Source organism: Euprymna scolopes, chromosome 1 (genome assembly GCF_053919585.1).
Source record: "Euprymna scolopes isolate OS-2025 chromosome 1, ASM5391958v1, whole genome shotgun sequence".
Taxonomy (NCBI): domain Eukaryota; kingdom Metazoa; phylum Mollusca; class Cephalopoda; order Sepiida; family Sepiolidae; genus Euprymna; species Euprymna scolopes.
Genome location: NC_136482.1, coordinates 92,661,127 through 92,682,839, shown reverse-complemented (window position 1 = coordinate 92,682,839; position 21,713 = coordinate 92,661,127). Strand labels below are relative to the sequence as shown.

Genomic DNA, 21,713 nt, shown 5'->3' with positions numbered 1-21,713 from the left:
TGTAATTCACCGGCCAACCAGTTTGATACATATCACAACATGACCCTTTGACCCTTTCTGCACTTGCATGATCGCTCAACTTATTGTTTCCCACGATTCAATCTGTTGTTTACTCTGCTAGATAGATAGACAATTAGATTGACAGATAACAGACAAATACATCTACCCGGCGTTGCCCGGCTATTACCTAGCAGACATTTTAATGTGACTATCTTTTCAACTCGACGATGATTTCAGAAGCAGAATAAATATGGTTGCCATCTTTTCCTGAATCTGCTAGAATCTGACCTTGAGCATATTGTACAATGAAGTAAAAAAATGGCTAGTCACCTTTAATGCATCCAAAATCAAACTTCTACATTTAACCACTTGCACTCTGATCCTTACTTGGCCACAATTGAAGTAAACGGCTCTCGTCTTCAGAAAGCACCATGCTTTAACAAACTTCTGGGACTGACCTTCACTCCTGACCTGAAATGGAAGACTTATATCAGATTCATTGCTAAAGTTCCTGAAGTTCAAATGTAATGTGAACAGGCATTTTGCTGCTCAACTCCCTACATAGTGTCCTTGCAACTTATGTCCCTGATAGTAGCTCCCTACATCAAAGTGACACTATGCCTTGTTTGGGGTAAAAATGTAATAAAAAAAACAAAAACAAAAAAAAAAAAACCTGACAGATTGAAATTACGGCTCAAATGATTTAAATGTAAAAAAAAAAAAAAAAATCATCTCATTTCTTCCTCCCTACTACATCCTTCTTAGAGAAGAGACGTTGTCTTTTTCTACTCTATCGTTATTTTCACAACAGGTGCGCGACTAAACTTAAATCTATATAAAGCATTCACAAGAAAATCTCGTCTAACTACAACCAATGCCAATAGTTTTCTTCTTTCGTCTCTTTTTCTCTCTCTCACTCCCACGCACACTCTCTCACCCTAAAACTAAACAAAATTTCCATGAGCAAAATTTATTTCCTAGAACTGCCCGTATGTGGGACACACTACCGCTGGATTGTTTCCCAGCTGACTACAACGTGGTCGTTTTCTTGTTGAACTGCCTTCTTAAACAATAAAACTTCTGCCAAATCATCACCATCATTATCAATCAACACGGTGTGGTCTCACCCCCCCCCCCATCTGACACTTAATCCTTATCATTGAGTGGTTTTTGGGCCTTGATAAGCGCTGACACCTTCATAACAAAATTCAATCTACAAAAATGTAACAAAATTGAAACATCGATATACACCGATACTTCAGAACAACTCTGACGTTTAAACAACTCACAAACGAAACAATTTTATTTGCCCAAGAATCTGCACATTGGTCTGTGTTCAACTATGGTAGAATCCTGATGTTCAAGCTGTCTTGTAGTCAGATAGAAAAAAATGGATTCTGTTTCCTTTTTTTATCATAATACTAGCAGGCCGTCGGCGTTGCTTAGTCGTAAGTTTGTCTTAAATATGATAGTATTATTCATGCAGATTACATATTTATTATTATAGAGACAATTCTCTGTCGATTATTATATTGAACCTAATATATGGTAATGAGATCAAAACTAAATATATATATATATATATATATATATATATATATATATATATATATATAAAAACTTGGGTGTTATCAGCTAGAATCGAAACCAAAGCATACACTTCTCCACCTTTATTCCGTAACCTCTGAGGCATGCCCTCATACATATATGTAAATTCACTTGTCATATCTTTTTTAAAAGATGGAGTCGCCTGGATTGTCGAAAGAAAGCAAGCAAGGTTCACAATTTTATCGTTCAATCAGACATTGTTTAAGACAACAGAAAGCTTCTGTTTTGAAATCCCTTTTTTTATTTTTTCAGTTTTTCCTATTATCTTTTTTGTATATATGTCGAAGTTATGGATGTATGGTCCAAGCATTTTTTCTTTTCAATGTGTCCGCGGTTTTTTAATCTTTTTTTTTTTTTTTTTAAACTTTTCGTGTACTCATTTACACATCTTCAGAAATTTGTGTACACGAAAAATTAAAAGCTAAAAAAAAGTTAAAAACCACGGACACTTTGAAAAGAAAAAAATGTTTGAAGCTTACATCCATACCTTCGACTTATATACAAAAAAAGATATGAAAAATAAAAAAAGGTATTACAAAACTGAACCTTTCTGTTGTCTTTAACAATGTCTGTTTAAATGAAAAATGCTGCCTAAATAAGTGTAATTTAATGATTATAGAGATAAATGCCTGTAGACCAACTGTCATCACTTGATGCTTAAACCTGTCCATTATTTTGTTTGTATAGTCCCCCACCCCGCAACTTATGTACACATCATGAGTTAAAGGTCAGTCTCATGTATTTTATTTTTTTTTTACTTGCATCTGCACCAATCTGGTATAAGGTCACCCATTGTGCGTGCTCTCCTCAGCGCATACATTCCATAACCCAACAATATTTTATAGAGATTTCATAAAAGTGAATTTGTAAGCATCATGTGTTTATTGATTTTTTATTTACTTTCATTATAAATATTTATTTCATATACGATAAATACCAGTCACAAACGAATAAGCAGTACAAATTATTATTGAACTGAAGACAACATCTGCATGACATTCGCATGATGAATATTTATAAAGAGACAAAATTGATTTTAAATCGTTTTATATAATTAGTTCACGACTTTGCACAAATATTGACCTGCTCTCCCATCTTTTGTTAAAAAAAAATCTATCATATCATAAGTTCCAAGATTAAGGATTTTTTAATCCCGAACACTTCAAACATTTCAGAGCATATATGTTTAATCACTGGTTGTATTTTGAACAATAGTTAACCCTACCAGACGTGAGAATATATCCAGTCTCACAAAGGAGAAATGATTTGATGCCCCATTTTGTGGGCTTTTCTTTTATGTACTGTTTTATTGCTAGGCGATTTTTCGTGGAAATCATTCCCTCGTCCTGCTCAGATGTTGTCTGGACTGGTAGTAGTGTCAAAACTTGGGGAGTAGATACTCCAGAATAGGCCTTACCTTGTAGATTCTGTCTCTCTTGTCAATGCCAGCATCCTCCTTATCATTCACATGCAGGAAAGTTCACATGGTCAAGAATCTGTCTCGTGTCATGACGTTGCAAAACCCTAGAGTATATTCAATGAAGTCACTTCCATCACTTGACCAGTAATCCCGATAGCTGGGTCTCACACAGATATATTCCATGCAGATCCTCAGCCCAACCAAAGATTTTCATTTCCTCAACAGAAACATCCTTGAAATTCTTGCAGTATTAGTAGTTGTACCTTTCTGCACACATTTGAGTAGCATGTAAATTAGTCTTCTCTGTCAAATTCTTACATAAGTCATCCTCGGTAAGCAACGAAAGAGAATCGATGCACTTGTTTTCTTCAGTGATATGATCTGAAATGTTCACTGGCCCTTTCCAATCCTCATCAAAATCGAGATCTGGAGCTACAAAATTGCAACTCCATCCCTCATCAACCAAAACAGAATCTTCCCTGGTTGAGTAACACGCCCCTTACTTTGAACACACGATTTTGATCTAGGCCCACTTGCATCATCAGAATTATCATCACTTTTTTCCTTCATCGATATATTCATCATCACTAGCGTGACTTGATTCAGAAAAACTCCTGATCAAATTCACCTTAGTCTGAATCAGAATTTGTCACTTTATTCAACACTTGTTGCAACGTCGAAGTGCTTGGTTCATCACTAGCTCGCTTCATGGCTACTTTAGTTTACAAAACAACTCACAACTTCACCAAAACAAAGGAAGACATTTGAAGAACGTTAGACTTGCGCTAAATCGAGGCTAAGCAGCGATTGGGTAGCTATTTTTAGCTCCATGACAACACAAAAACATGTGGTCGGAAAAATATTGGTTTAGCGGTAACTCGGTATATAGTATTTTCGGAAATTATCTGTATATTGGTAACTCGGTCTGGTAGGGTTATATTCCAGGAGCGATATTTCTAACAAAGAGGGAAAAATTGCTGTTTTGTGGGTCAGAATTTATTCCACCTAACATTTGGAAAGTTTTTGCTCGTGAAGTACTTTTTTTTAGCTTCTTACATCAAATGGCTTCATGCTTTGTCTGGAGCGATTTCCCATAAAAATAAAAACACAGCTCAACAGGTTTAGTTTGGCTTAGCTGTTTTGTTTTACAGCATATCAACCGTTTTCGGGTTATTTAATGCCTAATTCTGTCCTTTTAATAAAAGTTTTTATGCTTTAAGTTATTTATATCTTTCAATATTTATTCATGATGTTTGGTTTGGTTGTTTTGTTTTAATTCATATCAACCCTTTTTGGGGTTATTTAATACTGAAATCAGTCATTTAGGTAAAAGTTTTATGCTTCAAGTTATTTAGATCTTTGAATATTTATTGATGATGTTTTGGTATGATTGTTTTGAAGAGGGAAAATGTTTTTGTTTTTAGCTTTGCAGAACATGATTGAGTTTTGCAAAAGAAAAGAAATAAAAACAATAGCATTAATATTTGGTGCATTTTAAGTCAGGAAGCCGATATCAACTCAACAAGCATCAAACTGGATTTAATCAAAATCAATATTTAAGCAAATGGATTTTTTATCCTCAGCCCCACCCCCCGCCTCAATCAACAGAGATTAAACCATTCCTATAATGACCTGATCCCTGTTGATTGTGGGGGAGAATTAAATATCTTAAGCAAAGATAAAATTGCATGCTCTAGAATACCATTTACTGTTATTCACGTAACATCAAGCAGCTAACATGTAAGGTCATAAATGGACGAAAGTAAATGCGTTTGGATGAGGCAATATTAAGCAGAAAAGAGGAACAAATGTTGTTTTCTTAACACTAATGGCAAGAGTTACTAGTGACATCACGAGTGGTAATACCATCTTAGCCATCGAAACTTTGTTAGCTCCCTTGTTTGCATCTGAAGAGAGCAGGGTATTCTGTGGACAATCATACGTTGTAAATCATTATTATTATTATTATTATTATTGGCTCACATGGAGTTTTCACACAAGTCAACAAATGATCTGATTGGAAACCTGTGGTGTTCTCTGGAAGCTGAGTGACAACAAGTCTCCCCAGACGTCCAGTTCTCTCCACCTCCTTCGATGGCATTTGCAAATGAATTTGCATCATCGCAACAGCCTCTTACCATTGATTTCTCGCCGGCAGTGGCCATTGGTTTATACTGGAATTTGTGTGGCACTAAGCCTCCCCAAAGTCCCAGTTCTCTTTGCGCTTGTCCAACCGAGGTCTGGCTGGCGCTCTCTCCTCAGTCTTTCAGTCCTTCTTGAACCTTCTCAGCTCTTTGGTGTCATTTTTTTATTGGGAGGAGCAGTGGTGAAACTATGGGAGGAATGCATGATGGGAATGTAGAACTTGTAGATATGCAGCTTCGGTGTTCTTCATTCCCTGTAACGCTTATTCGTTATATTGTCTTCTTGTATTATTCTCAGCATTCAAGGGTTTTCCTTATTATTTCAGTCGTTTTCATTATCGTTAGTCGTTGTACCTTTGCAGTTATTCCTCTGATTCCAATTCTGACATTCTTTTTTCGAAGTTTTTCGGAATTGTTCCTAGTGCTCCTACTATTATCGGTACTATTATTATTATTATTATTATTATTATTAATAATAATAATTAATAGAACCCGGGGAAATTTCAAGGTAGTTGAAAATTTTAAAACACATAAATAAAATGAATAAAAAATAAAATAAAACAAATAACGACGAATTTAAAACAATTTTTAGAAAATTCTTTTTTAAACCTTTTAAAGCTAAAAAGAATTAATTAAAATTTTTTAGATTTTTTTAGTTAAAATTCAACACACAACGCATTGTTTTTTCTGTTTGTTTTTTTTTTTTTTCTGAATATTTTTTTATATAAATTATAAAGGAACAGATGTCAATTCACTTGCAAGTTTTTTTTTTTTTTAAACTTTGAAAATAAACTGTAATAATAAAAAAAAACTGACTTTTTTTAATTATAAAATAAAAAGCCACTTTGAAACCGAAAACAGACAACCATGTTTTTATTTTTTTTATTTTAATTTTTGGAGAGGAAATGGTTTTAATGATTTTTAATTGATTAAGAGTGACTATAAAAGGAGGTAATTCGTTTCTGATTAATTAATGTTGGCGATGATGATGTTTTTTGTGACACAAGATGTACAGATTATGTAAAGGAAGGGTTGTAAAGAGATAGCTTCGAATTTGGGGGTATCAGAACCAAAGCAAAATATGATGAAAGTAAAAATAAAATAGATAAACCCCATAATTTATTATACCATACCTGTTCACACTGAGACACTTATCACAATATTCTGTGGATCTATATTTAAAAACCTTGTTAAACTTTGTGACATATTTCCATTCTATGGAGGTCAGGTGCCATACCTGTTCACACTGAAACATAATTATCAAAGTATACTTACGCAGATAGATATGAAAAGTCTTTATTAAAGTTTGTGCCTATTTCCATTTTATGGAGGCCAGATGCGAACGCAGACCCCACACTTTTATTATACCATCCCTATTTAAGTTAAAACATACTTATCAAAGTATTCTTATGTACATCTATATCAAAAATACTTGTAAATGTTTTTTTTTTTAATTTTAAAATTTTTTATTTCCATACTTTGTGGACCAGGCGTGTACGCAGACCCCACAATTTTAATGAATTATCATTATGCCAGATCAAACATACCCATTCTTGTGTCTCGATACATCTTCTATCATTACATGTGATCAGTTTTCTATAATAGTCAACCATATATGTTTATTTATCCCTCTTTCTCTCAAGTCTGTTTTTATTACTTCCTTCAACATTTCGCCTTTGAGCTGAACCAGCTTCCTCAACTGTTCTACATCTACTAACCCAAGAACTATCTTCCATTCTTTCAACATGGCTATACCATTGGGGTTGCCTATCCTGCACACCCCCATGTGCTGTCCAGATTTAATTTTCCTCTGAGGTGAGTCTTTAAAATTCACATTACACATCCACCGTATCATTATTATATCATTTATCTCCATGCAATGCATGTCTTCAACCCTCTCTGGCCAGGTTTCACTTTCGTACATTATCACACGGCATACACATGCTTGATAGACTCTTCCCTTGGTCGACAGTGATAACCCTCTGCTGGTTAGTAACAACAGAAGTTCTCTGAATTTACTTCCTCCACTCCTAACTCCTGCAATCACAGTAACACCTTCTCCACTATCTGATCCAACGGCATCACTAAGGAAACAAAACTTCTGAACAGCATCAATAGCTTTGACATAGCAATAGACTTTGTCCACATCTTAGCCATCATCCATTTCCATTGTATTACGCTTCGTGCATATAAATATAAATATCCTGTCGAAATATTGAAGGTCGGAAACAAGAAAGTAATAGAAGCAATAACCATCTTCATCATCGATAGTTAGAATCGAACTCTGATTCTACAAAATTGGATAGATAGTATTTCTTGTTATCCCTTTATACAAAGGAAAACGTTATAAATCAATATGGAATAACTATCATATTATCCCCTTATTGGATGCTGTTGGCTAAGTGTTTGCAAAACTCTTGATTAATGGACTGATGGGAGTGTATTTGTCCGATGTCTATTCCAGAAACGCAAAGCAGTTTCAAGGGTGGAAAAGGGACAGTTAATGTCTTTTGCTGCAAAACAAATACAAGACAAGTACCCTGCATCACGCTTTTGTCAACTTAGCAAAAGCTTTTCACAAAGTCAACGGAAATGCACTTCAGATAATAGTTGGAAAAGTAAAGTGTCCGTCTACATTCATGAGTATAGTCAAGTAGTTTTATAGAGATATGAAACCCAGGTTTCCTTCTGTATGTAGGTACTTTTTTTTTTTTTAATTACGTTTTCACCCCAAACAAGGTATAGTGCCACTTTGATGTAGGAGGCTACTATCAGGGACATAAGTTGCAGGGATACTATGTAAGGAGTTGAGTTGCAAGATGTTTACATTACACTTGAACTTCTGCATGTCAGTACAGATGGAGAAGCAGGAACCCGGAAGGAAATTCCAAAGTCTAGCAGTTCTGGGGAAAAACTATTAGAGTAGAAGGCTTTCTTACATCTGGGGATCTCTTCTGTGTAGGGGTGGGACTTTGCTGCTTGTCAGGTTTGTTGGAAGGACATAAAGCAGTGTAACAAGATTGGATTTATAGCATTCCTGTTGCCCTTTTATACAAAGGGATGTGTGGCAAATCGATATGTAGTAAACATTGCAGTATTACCTTATTGCATGCTGTTGTCGAGGTGCTCACAAGACTCTTGCTTAATAGACTGCTTGAAAATATTGGTCATGTGGTTATCTAAAAAACCCGGAGCGATTTTAAAAGTAAATAGAAAGCAGTTGATATAGCATTTACTGCAAGACAGATATAAAAGAAGTGTATGTTTCTGTGTCAGATTTTTATTGACGACCAAAACGTTTGACACATTCGACAGAAATACATTCTGGGTAATATTTTGAAAAGTAAGGTATTCACCTAATTTTGTGCATGTTGTTAAGCAGCTGTATTAGAAATATGAAAGGCCGGTGAATAATTGTCTAATGGAATCCATATTGAGAATGGTGTAAGAAATTTCTTTCTGCAAACACCTAACAATTTCTTCATCAGACTTTGCTTTTCTTAAAGAAATTCTATTCAAATCATGATAATCACAGAGGAACTTGTTTGTTTTACTTTTATTTATTCATTTTTATTTTTACAGGCATAAAACTTTTATCGTCAATCCTTATACAACAGGTGTTTTTCTTAATAAACGTTAGAATAATTTTCAATTCAATAATAAAAAAAACAAAACATTTTTATGTGTCAGCTGCGTTCTGCAACTCAATGACGAATTCCATGTTTTTAATTGATTTGGGTGTAATAAAATACCAACACGACTGTCACATAGTTATAAAAGAAATTAGAAGAATACCCGTCCCAGGACGGGGAAAATGAATCCTATATATGAATAATGCAACAACTATGATGTAGCATTTCAATCTTGCTATTTTAGCACATAAACATATTAATTTTTGCATTAATTTAATTTTTCTCTGAACAGAAAATTTGCTGAATATCACAAATAGTTACAAATATACCTGTGATAAATCTTGAAATATCATGGAATTTTTTCGAATTCAAGACTCCATAGCTATTTTTTTAATCAGCTGAAGACAAAAAATATATCTCTGCACGATGTTGATGCCAACATTTAAGTCTAAGATTTTTGAAACTCTAATAAAATACCCACATAGAAAATTATAGGTTTTACTCCCTTGAAATGAGATAATGGCCATTTTATGCCAAAATTTAGTGAAAATTGACTCTTGTTTCATAACAAAATTATGAGAGCTCAATTTAATGTGTTGGATGCCCAATTTATAAAATCCAGAAACTTCTGAAAGAAATTTGTAGGGAGCTAGAAAACCCAAACTTTCATTTGCAAGATAAAAAAAAATTAAAAAAAAAAAAATCCTATCAAAATCTGGTTCCAATCTCAAGATATTAACATTTCATCTCAATCATCTGTCCAACAAAAATGTTTTTTTTTCCCTCCAAATGGCTAATTATCACCATTTATGCATCATACTGACTTCAGTATGATATAGAAACCTTTAATACTATTTTATCATGAAAGGCAATTAATAAAGGTTCAATGACCTATAGGTACATATGTGAGTACAAATTCGATTTTTGTGTTAAATTGGGTTTTGAGAATTGCAATAAAAAAGCTGTAAAAAAAACTTACTGACCTCAATTTAAACAAAACAAAAAATTCTATGATATACAAATTTTTTTTATGATTATTTTCAACATCGTGCATAGAAGGAATTTTTTATTTAAGCCACATTGAGGAAGGTATTTTTTGCAGACTGCTTGTACTTTCAAATTTCACCTAAAATATATTTTTTAAGGTGATAATTGAAATTTTGGGCTAAAACTTTGGTAATTATAAATTATTTTTCTTTTCCCCTTATTTTTGCTTTCCTTTTGATGTTTTACATTGAATTATCAAGTGTTAATTCAGATTAAGAATGAGTAAACTTTATTCAACGTTTAGGATTCACAATTGAAATAAAACAAGTGTGCTATTCTCATCAAATATTATTAGAGATTTTAAAGTATATTTCTTTAGTTAATTACTGACATTTTAACAAATGATATGGATATCAAACTCATTATTCCTTCCAGTACCACCCATTAAAAAGAGTTTAAAATGTTAACCTATGTTAAAAATGCTAAGCTATGTTAGTAATCTCAGGGAAATCAGTTTTCGTGTAATATCAAATTTCAGCGTACATTTCAATTAATTGTTCATATCTCCTCAGAATCAATTTTTTTTTTTTTTTAATTTTTATTGAATTTTCTGATTTTCCTGTTAAATTTTAATCTACAAAGATCTTTCTCGTGTGTGGACACAAAAAATTATGTGCGGGAATTTTAAAATATTTATAGAGCAAAAGAGTCATCTCCCTAAGGACCCTCTTCCCAGGGATTCCCATGCCCTTTGTGTCACAGAGTGTGCATGTCAAGAATCGGTCTGCATAGTCATTGCCGTCCATTGATCCTCGAATTCAAAGAACCAGCAAAGAAGATGAAAAGAAGAAGATATTACGACAGCAGTAAACCATTCTTGTATAACATTTATATACATGTTTAATTTAATTTGAATATCGTTGTGGTTAACGGTGGCCCTGTGGTTTGTTCCTTGCCAATGAAGACAGAGATGGCTTCGTTGCAAGATTCAAATCCCACGAGCAGTGACAATCATAACTTTCTGTATTGATGATTCCGGAAGAATGAAACACTAGTGTCTGTAGATATTAAAAATAATTAATATATATATATATATATATATATATATATATATATATATATATATATATATATATATATATATATATATGAGAGAAAGAGAGAGAGGTGGGGTTAAGAGAAAGATGTTACACATACTTTTTAACTTCTATTTTGTTGTCCATGTCCCGAACCCATGCTAGTGCATAAATAAGTGTAAGAAAGAAAAAAAATGTACATTAAACACGAAAACAATTTATATCAAAGAATAAACTCTTTATATGTAAAATAGTTCTCAAGTGAGTGTATATGCGACATAAGTTTCTTGTTTATGTGTTTGTTTGTGTGTGCAAAGTGAAGGTAGAAGGAATAATCTGAGGGAGTGGCTTCATAATGTCTGGTGTGGCGCACATTGAACTTTCGTTAGATTTTTTTTTTTTTAGTGCTGAAAACGGCAACTTTCCAGTGATTTTGCTGCAAATGTGTCTACGAACCTTGAAAAATATTCAACCATAATTTTACTTTTATCTAAAATTTTCTTCATGTTGCTATTAGTAACAGCGTAAGGATGCTGCAAAAATAATTTGGAAAAAAAAAAAAAAAAGATTTGCTTAAAAAAAAGTTTTTTTTTTTTGTCTTTGTACAATGACGTCACTTCAACAATGATTGAAAATTGTTACAATCGAAGTTTCCCATCCATCACTTTCGATACAATTTTGTTTTATTCTTTTGTCAGAGGAAAAAAAAAATCTTTTTTGGTGCTTTTAAAAATAATTCCAAACTGATATGAAATTGGCTGGAAAAGAAAAGGAAATTAACCTTTTCAATCTTTTTTTACATAATCTTTGAATTTTTACCTAAACGGTCTGGAAAACAGAAAAGTTGCGTATATATATATATATATATATATATATAGTCTGAACAAATGTGTGTGTGTTTGTGTGTGTGTATATATATATATATATATATATATATATATATATATATATATTAGTGTTGGGACGATTAATCGGAATTGAGAAATGGAAAAATTGAAAGATTTGGGGGTATCGGAATTGGTATTGGAATCGAAAAAATTGATGCCTATTTTCCGATGCCAAAACGATTCTTTTAATTGTCTTTTTATTTTGTTTAAAACAAAATCTTCCATTGCTGGTAATAATGATAAAAAATAAATATTTATTGATTTTAAACTACCAGTAAAACTAAAATCTATAGATTATTCCCCACAAGTGTAATTTTACATTTAGGAAAACATCTGCATATTTAACATGTGTTTTTACGAAAATCGGGATAATAACAATCTTATAGTTAAATAATTAGAGGTTTATAAATAATCGGAATTGGGAATTTAGCACAGAATCGGTAACTGTATCAGAATCGGAAAAATATTGGAATCAGACCATAACTAATATATTTTACTCGCATTCACTACAAACAAGGTATATGGCCACTTGGACGTAAGGGGCTACTATTTGAGACTATGCTTAGGAAAGATGTACTAAATGTTGGGTTAAACTTCTGCATATCAGTACAGTCAGAGAATCAGGCAGCAGGAAGGGAATTCCAAAGTCTAGCTGCTTGAAGGAAGAAACTATTAGAGTAGAAAGATTTCTAGCATTTAGTGACCTCAACAGTGAAGTGATTTTGTTGCTAAGCAAGTTTTTTGAAGGGGGTTCTTTAGAACACATTCCATTAAAATACATGTAAAACAGGCACAGAGATGCAACATTGTAGCGATGGGGCAGGGGTTGAAGCTTAGTTGACAAAGCGGAACCTTTTAAATTGGAGATTTTTCTTTGGACTCTATCCGAAAGGGAGAGACTAGTGGTAGATGCACCAACCCAGATGTAGCAATTATACTTCATGCATGGGTGAATAGTGGCTTTGTAAAAATACAGGATACTCTTATGTGTGAGTAGTCTCCTAGCATGATAAAGGAAACCCACCTTCTTTGCAGAAGCCCTTGCAATGTCCTCAATGTATTTATTCCGGTTCATTGGATGTTAAGCCAAGGAGTTTGAAGGAAGAATTCCCAGGTAGGGAGTTATTTGCCATGTATATCAGTGGTTGAGAAGGCTTCTTGTAATTGTTAAAGGAGAGCAGCTTAATCTTACTAGCATTAAATGTTACTATCTATTTACAGCCCATTCTACTATAATCTGTGATAGTATTAAAATATATAATTTGAGCAATTTCCATAAAAACAAAACCTGATGTTCCAGCAAATAAAACAAATTCATTTTTAACATTTAACAAACTTTGTATTCTTTCGATTATTCAGACAACTCTGCTCATCTTGGATGTTAATCGTACATCATTTTAAACAATGTAATCTCCGACTCTCTTCAAGTAAAACTGTCATCCTAAAGAAAACAACGGTACAGTGTTGGCGACTGAAAAATACAATTGCAAATTATGTAGGATCTCTATCTAGTCATGGCTGATGGAACAAGAGGACGCTACCCCCGTGAATAAATAAAGAGTTTCGCTTGAAATTCCGTCCGAATTCCCGAATTTGACAGAAACATTTCTGAGTTCGACAAGATACACCTGAAGAAGGTCCGAGGTTATATCGACCGAAACATTGGGAAAATCACACTCAAGATGAGAACAGTAGTCCGATGAATCCAAACATATATATATATATATATATATATATATATATATATATATATCCATATCATTTGGATTCATTGGACTATTATTCTCATCTTGAGTGTGATTATATATCTATCTATATATATAAAAATGTAATTCTTGGTTTGTTATAAGCGAATAAAACCATATTTCTACGTTACCAATTTTTTTGAAATTTTCAGACAACCCATCTTTAGAGTCGAGGGATGTTTTTATGTTATTAAAATAAATTTACCTCGTGAATTATTAAAATATTAAATAAAATAAATATATTTTCGTAACCGTTAGTGCGAATCTGTTTTGTTGATAAAACTGAACTTCCGGTTCGATTCATTTCACAGCTACGAATTGACGAAACGAAGTAGATTTCATTTTTTGTTTATTCGATAAGTAAAAAAAACAACAAAAAAAGCATAATTCATTTGTTTATCTTCCAAATTTTTTAATTTAAACATTTTTTCTTTATTATATAAGGCAAAAAAAAGTTTGTCACTTGCTTTTTGAGTTTTTTTAATTTTTTTTTGTTTTTCGATATAAGATTGGTTGGTAAAAGTACAGTTTTTTTCACGGATTAGTGACTTGCTTAAATAATATTTGGTGCTAATGCAAAGAGTGGTCCGCGCTATTTTTTAAATCGTATTTCCAGGTTTAATTAAAGTTTTATTATATGTTTTTTTATTCAATTGTAAGGTTAAAATACAAATTAGGTACAAAACACCCTCCCCTTCCCATGTTAAGAATGGCTTTTTGAATAATAACGTTATTATTTAAACACGGATCACTCTCTGCATGAGTACTGTATTTTCACCTAACAATTTAATAAACAAAACATGGTACTTATGCAGAGAAAGTACCATAATAATATAATAATAGAATAATAACTTTATTTAGAAAGCCATTCTTAACATGGGGAGGACGTTTTGTTACTATTCTATACTTTCACCTAACAATTTAATAAACAAAAGATGGTACTTATGAAGAGAAGGTACCGTGCTGAAATAACCCTATTAAGAAAGCCATTCTTAACATGGGAAAAGGAGAGTGTTCTGTAACTATGTTATATTTTCACCTAACAATTTAATAAACAAAAGATAGTACGTATGCATAGAAAATACCGTACTGAAATAATGTTATTTAGAAAGACATTCTTAACATGGGGATGGTATTTTGTAACAATTCTGTCCTTTCACCTAACAATTTAAAAACAAAACATGGTACTTATGCAGAGAAGCTACCACGCTGAAATAATGATGTTATTATTTAGAAAGCCATTCTTAACATGGGGATAGGGGTGTTTTGTAACTATTCTGGACTTTCACCTAACAATTTAATAAACAAAAGTTAAACTTAAGCAGACAAGGAACAGTACTGAATCATTAACATTATTTAGAAAGCCATTCTTAACATGGGGAGGGAAGATGTTTTCTAACTATTCTGTACTTTCGGTGCTAATGCAGGAGTGATCTGCGCTATTTTTTTAAATCGCATTTCCACGTTTAATTAAAGTTTGATTATATGTTTTTTATTCAATTATAAGGTTAAAGTACAGAATAGGTACAAAACCCCCTCCCCATGTTAAGAATGGCTTTTTAAATAATAACGTTATTATTTCAGCACGGATCACTCTCTGCATGAATACCGATTAATGTTTTGTTTTTTGGTTTTTTTACCGTATTTTTTTGTTTTTTTTTTCAAGAAAACCTTTTATAACAAAGATTAAAAGTACACGTTTTTTCTTTTTTTTTTTACAGAAGTTGTTTTTACATAAGAAAATATGAATGCTTTTTCTTTATTAAAGAAATTGGGTACTCGTGCACTTATTGATCCGTGCTGAAATAATAACGTTATTATTTAAAAAGCCATTCTTAACATTGGGAGAAGAGGGTGTTTTGTACCTATTCTGTACTTTAACCTTACAATTGAATGAAAAAAAACGGTAAATTTTTAGATTAGGTCCACCTACAAAATTTTCTGACGACTTTTGTAGGTTTTCGACTATGCTGAATACGGAAATCGCATTGAAATTTTGCAGAAATAAGTAGTTATCGAGATATCAAAAATTTGTATAATGCATTGTAATCTCTGGCAGCCGTCTTTTTTTACATGCTTGCGTGTGTCATAAACAAATCTATGCGCGTAACAAAGATGGCCACCAAAGAATACAATGCATAAAACAACTATCTATATCTCGATAACTACTTATTTCTGCAAAATTTCAATGCGATTTCTGTATTCAGCATAGTCGGAAACCTTTAAAAGTCGTCATTTAAAAGAAAATTGTGGAGGTGGACCTAATCTAAAAAAAAGTACCCCAAAAAACATAAAACTTTAATTAAGCTTGGAAATATGATTTAAAAAAATAGCGTGGATCGGTAAGTGCATTAGCACCCATTAATCGACTCACGTGACCTTATTGCCAAATAAGGTCCGGCTACAATGTTGAACGCACCGTTCACATTGGTTTTTTTTTTTTTTTCAAGTTAAATTCATCTTTCACAATATCTTTTTATTTTATTATAATTACACAATATCTTTTTTTAATAATAAATTGTTAGTTAAAAAAGCACATAATAGTTAAAAAAAAACCCATCCCCTCTCTTTGATAAGAATGGCTGAAAAAAATATTAGGTACTCATGTAGAGAGTGATCCGTGCTGAAATAATAACGTTATTATTTAAAAAGCCATTCTTACCATGGGGAGGGGAGGGTGTTTTGTATCTATTCTGTACTTTAACCTTACAATTGAATAAAAAAACATATCATAAAACTTTAATTAAACTTGGAAATTCGATTTAAAAAATAGCGCGGATTAGTAAGTTCATTAGCACCAGAAATTGTTAAGTAAAATACAGAAAAGTTTCTACCAAGAAAACCATTATTTTTTTTATTTTTTGCTATTCTTACCAAGGGGAGGGGATGATGTTTTGTCACTATTCTGTGCTTTCAGCTAACAATTTATTAAAAAAACAAAAGGTAAATTTTCACATTAGGTCCACCGCCACAATTTTTAACATGGGTAGGTTGGGGGTGTTTATTCCGAAAGCCGTTCTTAACATGGGGAGAATGGTGGTATTTATTCCAAAGGCCGTTTTTAACAGACAGACAGGTTAAAACACGTGGTTAGGCATGGGTGTTGTTTATTTTGAAAGCCGTTCTTAATATGGGGAGGTTGGGAATGTTTATTCATGGCCGCCAGTGAATTATAGTGCATAGTACAGGTCTTTATATCTCGAAAACTACTTGCCTCTGCAAATTTTAAATGAGATTTTCTTATTCAGCATAGTCGAAAATTGTGGAGGTGGACCTAATGTAAAAAAAAAAAATACCACCTCCTAAAAAGATATCGTGAAATTTAGATTTAAGCGCAGTACCAAAAATAAAATTAGACAGAAAAATACCCCCTTTGGGTTTGTACTTGCACAAAGACTTGAAAAAGTTGTCAACAAAAACAAATATATAACAAGTAAATATTTTCAAAGGCAAGATAAGTTACTTTTCTACCTAATTGGATAATTTTTAGTGTTTTTATTGGGTTTGTACTACTGTACATACAGATTCAAAAACGTTGTCAAAAAATAAATGTATAACAAATATTATCAAACGCAACATATGTTACTTTATTACCAAAATTGATAATTTTAGTTTTTTTAATGTAAAATGTTTATTCGGCTCGAAAAACACAGCGTTTACTGCTACATTTAAAAAATTACAAATGGCGACAGACTCTGTGTTAAACACGTTAAGTTTGGGAAAATGAATTAAAAATAAAAAACTACACAAAATACTGTTAAAAACCACCGAATACATGTCTTCCTATGTCACGGTAACATATATTGAGTGAGTTTCTGACAGTATTTTGTATAGTTTTTAGTTTTAGCTCATTTTCCCAAACTTAACGTGTTCAACACAGTCTGCCGCCATTTGTATTTTTCAAATATACCGATAAACACTACATGTTTTTGAACTGATTAAACATTTTACACGAAATAAAAACACTAAAATCTTATCCAGTTAGGTAGAAAAGTAATTTGTCTTGCCTCTGATAACATTTATTTGTTATATTTATTTTTCGACAACTTTTTCGTTTCTGTGTTTAGTAATACAAACCCGTTTTATTCACTGTAATGTTTAGTCGGCTCGAAAAACAGTGTTTATCAGTGTATTTGAAAAATACAAACGGTGGTGGACACTGTTGATGCTGTTAAGTTTGGGAAAATGATTTAAAACTAAAAAACTATACAAAATACTGTCAGAAACCCACCGAATATGTCAGCCTATGTAACGATAACATACAATCAGTAGGTGTCTGACACTGTTTTGTATAGTTTTCTAGTTTTTAACTGATTTTCCCAAACTTAACGTATTCAACAGTCCACAACCATTCGTCTTTTTCAAATACATCGCTAAACACTGAGTTTTTCGAGCCAATTGAACATTTTACATTAAATAAGAACACTAAAAAATTGTTCAGTTAGGTAGAAACATAACTTACCTTACTGTTGCTTTCATTTATTTATTTTTGGACAACTTTTTCGAATCTGTGTATAGTCCCCCCCCTCCCAAATATTAATTAAAATCTCACATTTTTAAATACAATAACAAAAAAAAAAAAAAACTATTTAGCGTTTCAACATTTTAGCAACATTTGCCTTAATCCACTGAATGTTGATCGAGCCCAAGCCATGATTGACGGTAACTCCCGAAAATCCGGATCAAATTCTGTAAGAGTACCATTTTTTTTTTTAATTTTCGCCTTTTTTTTTTTTTTACTTTTTGGAGTGGAGTGCTGTACTAAGAATATAAGAAACATGCATTTTCTCTTTTTATTAGAATTTTCCATTACACCAAATTGAGCCACAGCAATGCACGGCAGGGTACAGCTAGTATATATATATATATATATATATATATATATATATATATATATATATATATATATATTTATTTATTTTTGTGGAAATCTACTTTATTTCATTATAATATATACCAATCCTTATTTAATAAGCTCAATATAATTGCAGAGCAATATAGATAGTGAATGAATGCTATTTCTTCTGATGAGTTAAAGGCAAAATAGATTCACGAGTGAGCGATTTTGTGCTACGAAACAGATACTGTCAAGAATTGTAAATGTTGATTGAATTAAAGGAATAAATTGTAAGATGGTCAACATCATGAACTTTGGAATATAGACTTTTGGCATTCATTCTATATATATATACTTTTTACTCCCACCGTGTACTAACTTAAACATTATATACATGGCAGACACAAAACAAAAAGAAATTACTCCGATTTTACTTCATTTCTTTTTTTGTTTCTTTAATTAGTCAGTGTCTGGCGTTTGAAATGTTCTGGTTTATCGTTTTAGATTGTTTTTATGTCTCTTTTACTTTTGTAGTCTTTTGTTGTGTTTTTATTGGCTAATTTTCTTTTTTAAAGGTCATCAACATCATCATCAAGCAATTTGATGATCGTTTCGATTGAGTCTGACATTGAAAAGAAAAAAAAACCAATGAAAATCGGAAGCATAGCATGATAAAGAAGATAGAAGAGGGAGAAAATGAGGATGTAGAGTAAAGATGAAGAAAGAAAAATGTGTTGGAGTAGGAGGAGGATGAACTGAGAAGAGAAGGTGCAAGAAAAATAGAAAGAAGGAGGATAAAACGAGACAAAAAAAAGAAAGAAAGAGGAAGAAGGAAGATAAAGAGATAGAAATAGTAGGTAGGCGAGGAGAAAGATAAAGGAGAAAGGTAAAGATGAAAGGAAGTTGAAGAATATATAAGGAAAGAAAAGATTAAGAGAATAAAATGAGAAAGCAAAGAAGACGGTAAGAGAAAGATAAAATAGGCATAAAGTAGGAGGAGGGGAAGAAGAAAAAAGTTAAAGAAGTAAACCGAGGGGGAGAAAGAAAAGGAAAGAAAAAGTTTAATAATTTGTCCTGAACAGTACTGATCCCATGTTCTGTCTCAATTAGGATCTTTTGATCATTCAGTTATCTCAATTAAGACCAAAACAAAGTATAACAAGACCTATGATTGCCGATTAGGACAACCTCAGATATACCAGAAATCCCTATGCATTCCATCTCTTGTTTTTGTTTAGAAAAATTATTTCAGATTTATAGTGTTCAAGAACCTTATCAGTTTGTATCTGCATTTCCCAAAGAAGTTTGACATTGTCGCTTTTGGTCCATGCTCATACCACTTCTCATTGTGGTCTAAGTCATAGAGTTCAGTGTAGGACCTTAGCAACTTTGTTGTGTCTCCATTTTTTATATTGATATTGAGCTAGCGTAGGAAATTCTTATATAACATGTGCCAATTTTTCTTCGCTTTCGTTACACATTCTGCACATCGGTGATTCTGCAGTTTTGTCAATGTAGTGTTTGATTGACTTAGTCTAAGGGACCTTTTCCTGGGCTGCCGTTAAAGGGCTCTCAGTAAATCTTTTAAGATCACCCCTGAACAACCACTTCCCTTTATCATTATCTCTAAATTTAGTATTCTTAAAGGATACACCGTATAGTTTATTTCCAAACAACCCCCTCCCCTCTCACTTGCGGTCTCTGACTCTTCTTCACCTCAGGTCTTAATATTTGTTCTTTTCTTAATTCAGGAAAAGAGTTTCATTACCTTCAGAAATATATTTAGTTAGACTTCTATATTTACCACACCTTCAACACTAAATACGCCTTGATCACGTTCCTTTCTAATAGATACCATCAATTTACATCTCCTTTCTTAGCAAAAGCCTCATAAATTGTAAGAATTTTACGTGTTCTTGTGTCCAAATATTTTTATTCATCCACATTCCAATCCATTTTTTATTTATTATTATTTATTTATTTATTTATTATTATTATTATTATTATTATTATTATTATTATTATTATTATTATTATTGCAACAGAATAGATACATTTCTAGCAACACGTCTCCCGTTCACGACTGCTCATTAAAAGTAAGCCATTCTATTTCAAATTCCTTTGATTTCTACTGTATACTTTTTCCTGACAAGTCTCTACCAAAAGACCTAAGGTCAGAAATGCCACCATGATAATTACATTGCAGACTTCTACACACACGCATGCATAGACACATAAGCACTCACACATACAGGACACACATACACGAATAACGAACAAAGGTCTTTGTCGTAGAGAGCAAGCTGCGTTTGTAAGAACATATTTATTTGTATATTTTTAAGACATGTACAGCAGGAATACAGTTCAATTAGCCTATTTGAACCTTTCCCAAACCCAGGGTGTTAGCTATCACTGGAATGATCGATGTTTTTTTTCTGGAACGTTGTACACACATGTGGCCTCGGTCGAAAAGTGGACAAAAGAACAGGTTTTTGGTTTGTACAACATTTATTTCTTCGTCGTTACAGCCGTGACGTCACCCACGTGATGGAGAACGTTCTCCGCGTTTCTCCCGAGATTTCGAACATTATTTCGTCTCTGTCGAGATCTTTGCCTTTCTTTTCTATAGTAACGCCACTTCTTAATCATTTACATCTGCGCATTCACGCTATATTACATCTGTGCTGCATTCTCGAAATTTCTATTTCAAGATCCCTATTTTTTTTTTATATATAGTTGTCCAATAATCTAGCATCATCAGGCCACTAGTTTCAACATATATCGAAACTAGTGGACTGATGATGCTGTATTTCGAAATAAATCACAGCTATGCACATATGTAGCTATTAATGATTGTATAAATAAAGAAAATTATACATTAATACAACTCTACGTGTTATTAAACACTATTTTATAAATATCAGAGTTTCATTGGATTAATATCTAGGCAATCACAGAAATGCAATCATTATAAACACACACACACACACACACACACACACACACACATATATAAATATATAAGATTGTTGATTTATTTGATATATATATATAAGTTAAAAAGATAAAACGTAAAGTTACATAGGGACTTTATTGCATTAGCAAGTCAATAAGGTTTACAGAAAAAGGAATAAGGAAAAACCTCTTCTATTGTTTGCTCTTCTTAACCGGGTAGAGCTTTTTATTTTTATCTAAATAGGTTTGCCTTACTGTTTTGTTTTTTTTACATGGAAGTCACCACTTATCAAGGTCCGGAAGCCACTCGGGGATAAGGGTTATTGCGTGTACAGTAATCAATGGGATAGTATCGTAGTAATCGTTAGTATTGTAGATTTGATAAGGTGTCTTACTTAAGGGGGCGGTTCATCAGGAATTTG

General features: G+C 32.5%; 1 protein-coding gene across 1 annotated transcript in view; it reads left to right on the top strand.

Annotated features, from left to right (window-relative positions):
* The window catches only part of LOC145245783 (protein unc-13 homolog D-like), a 513,002-nt gene that overhangs the window by 10,772 nt on the left and 480,517 nt on the right, over nt 1-21,713 (top strand). The window lies entirely within an intron of this gene.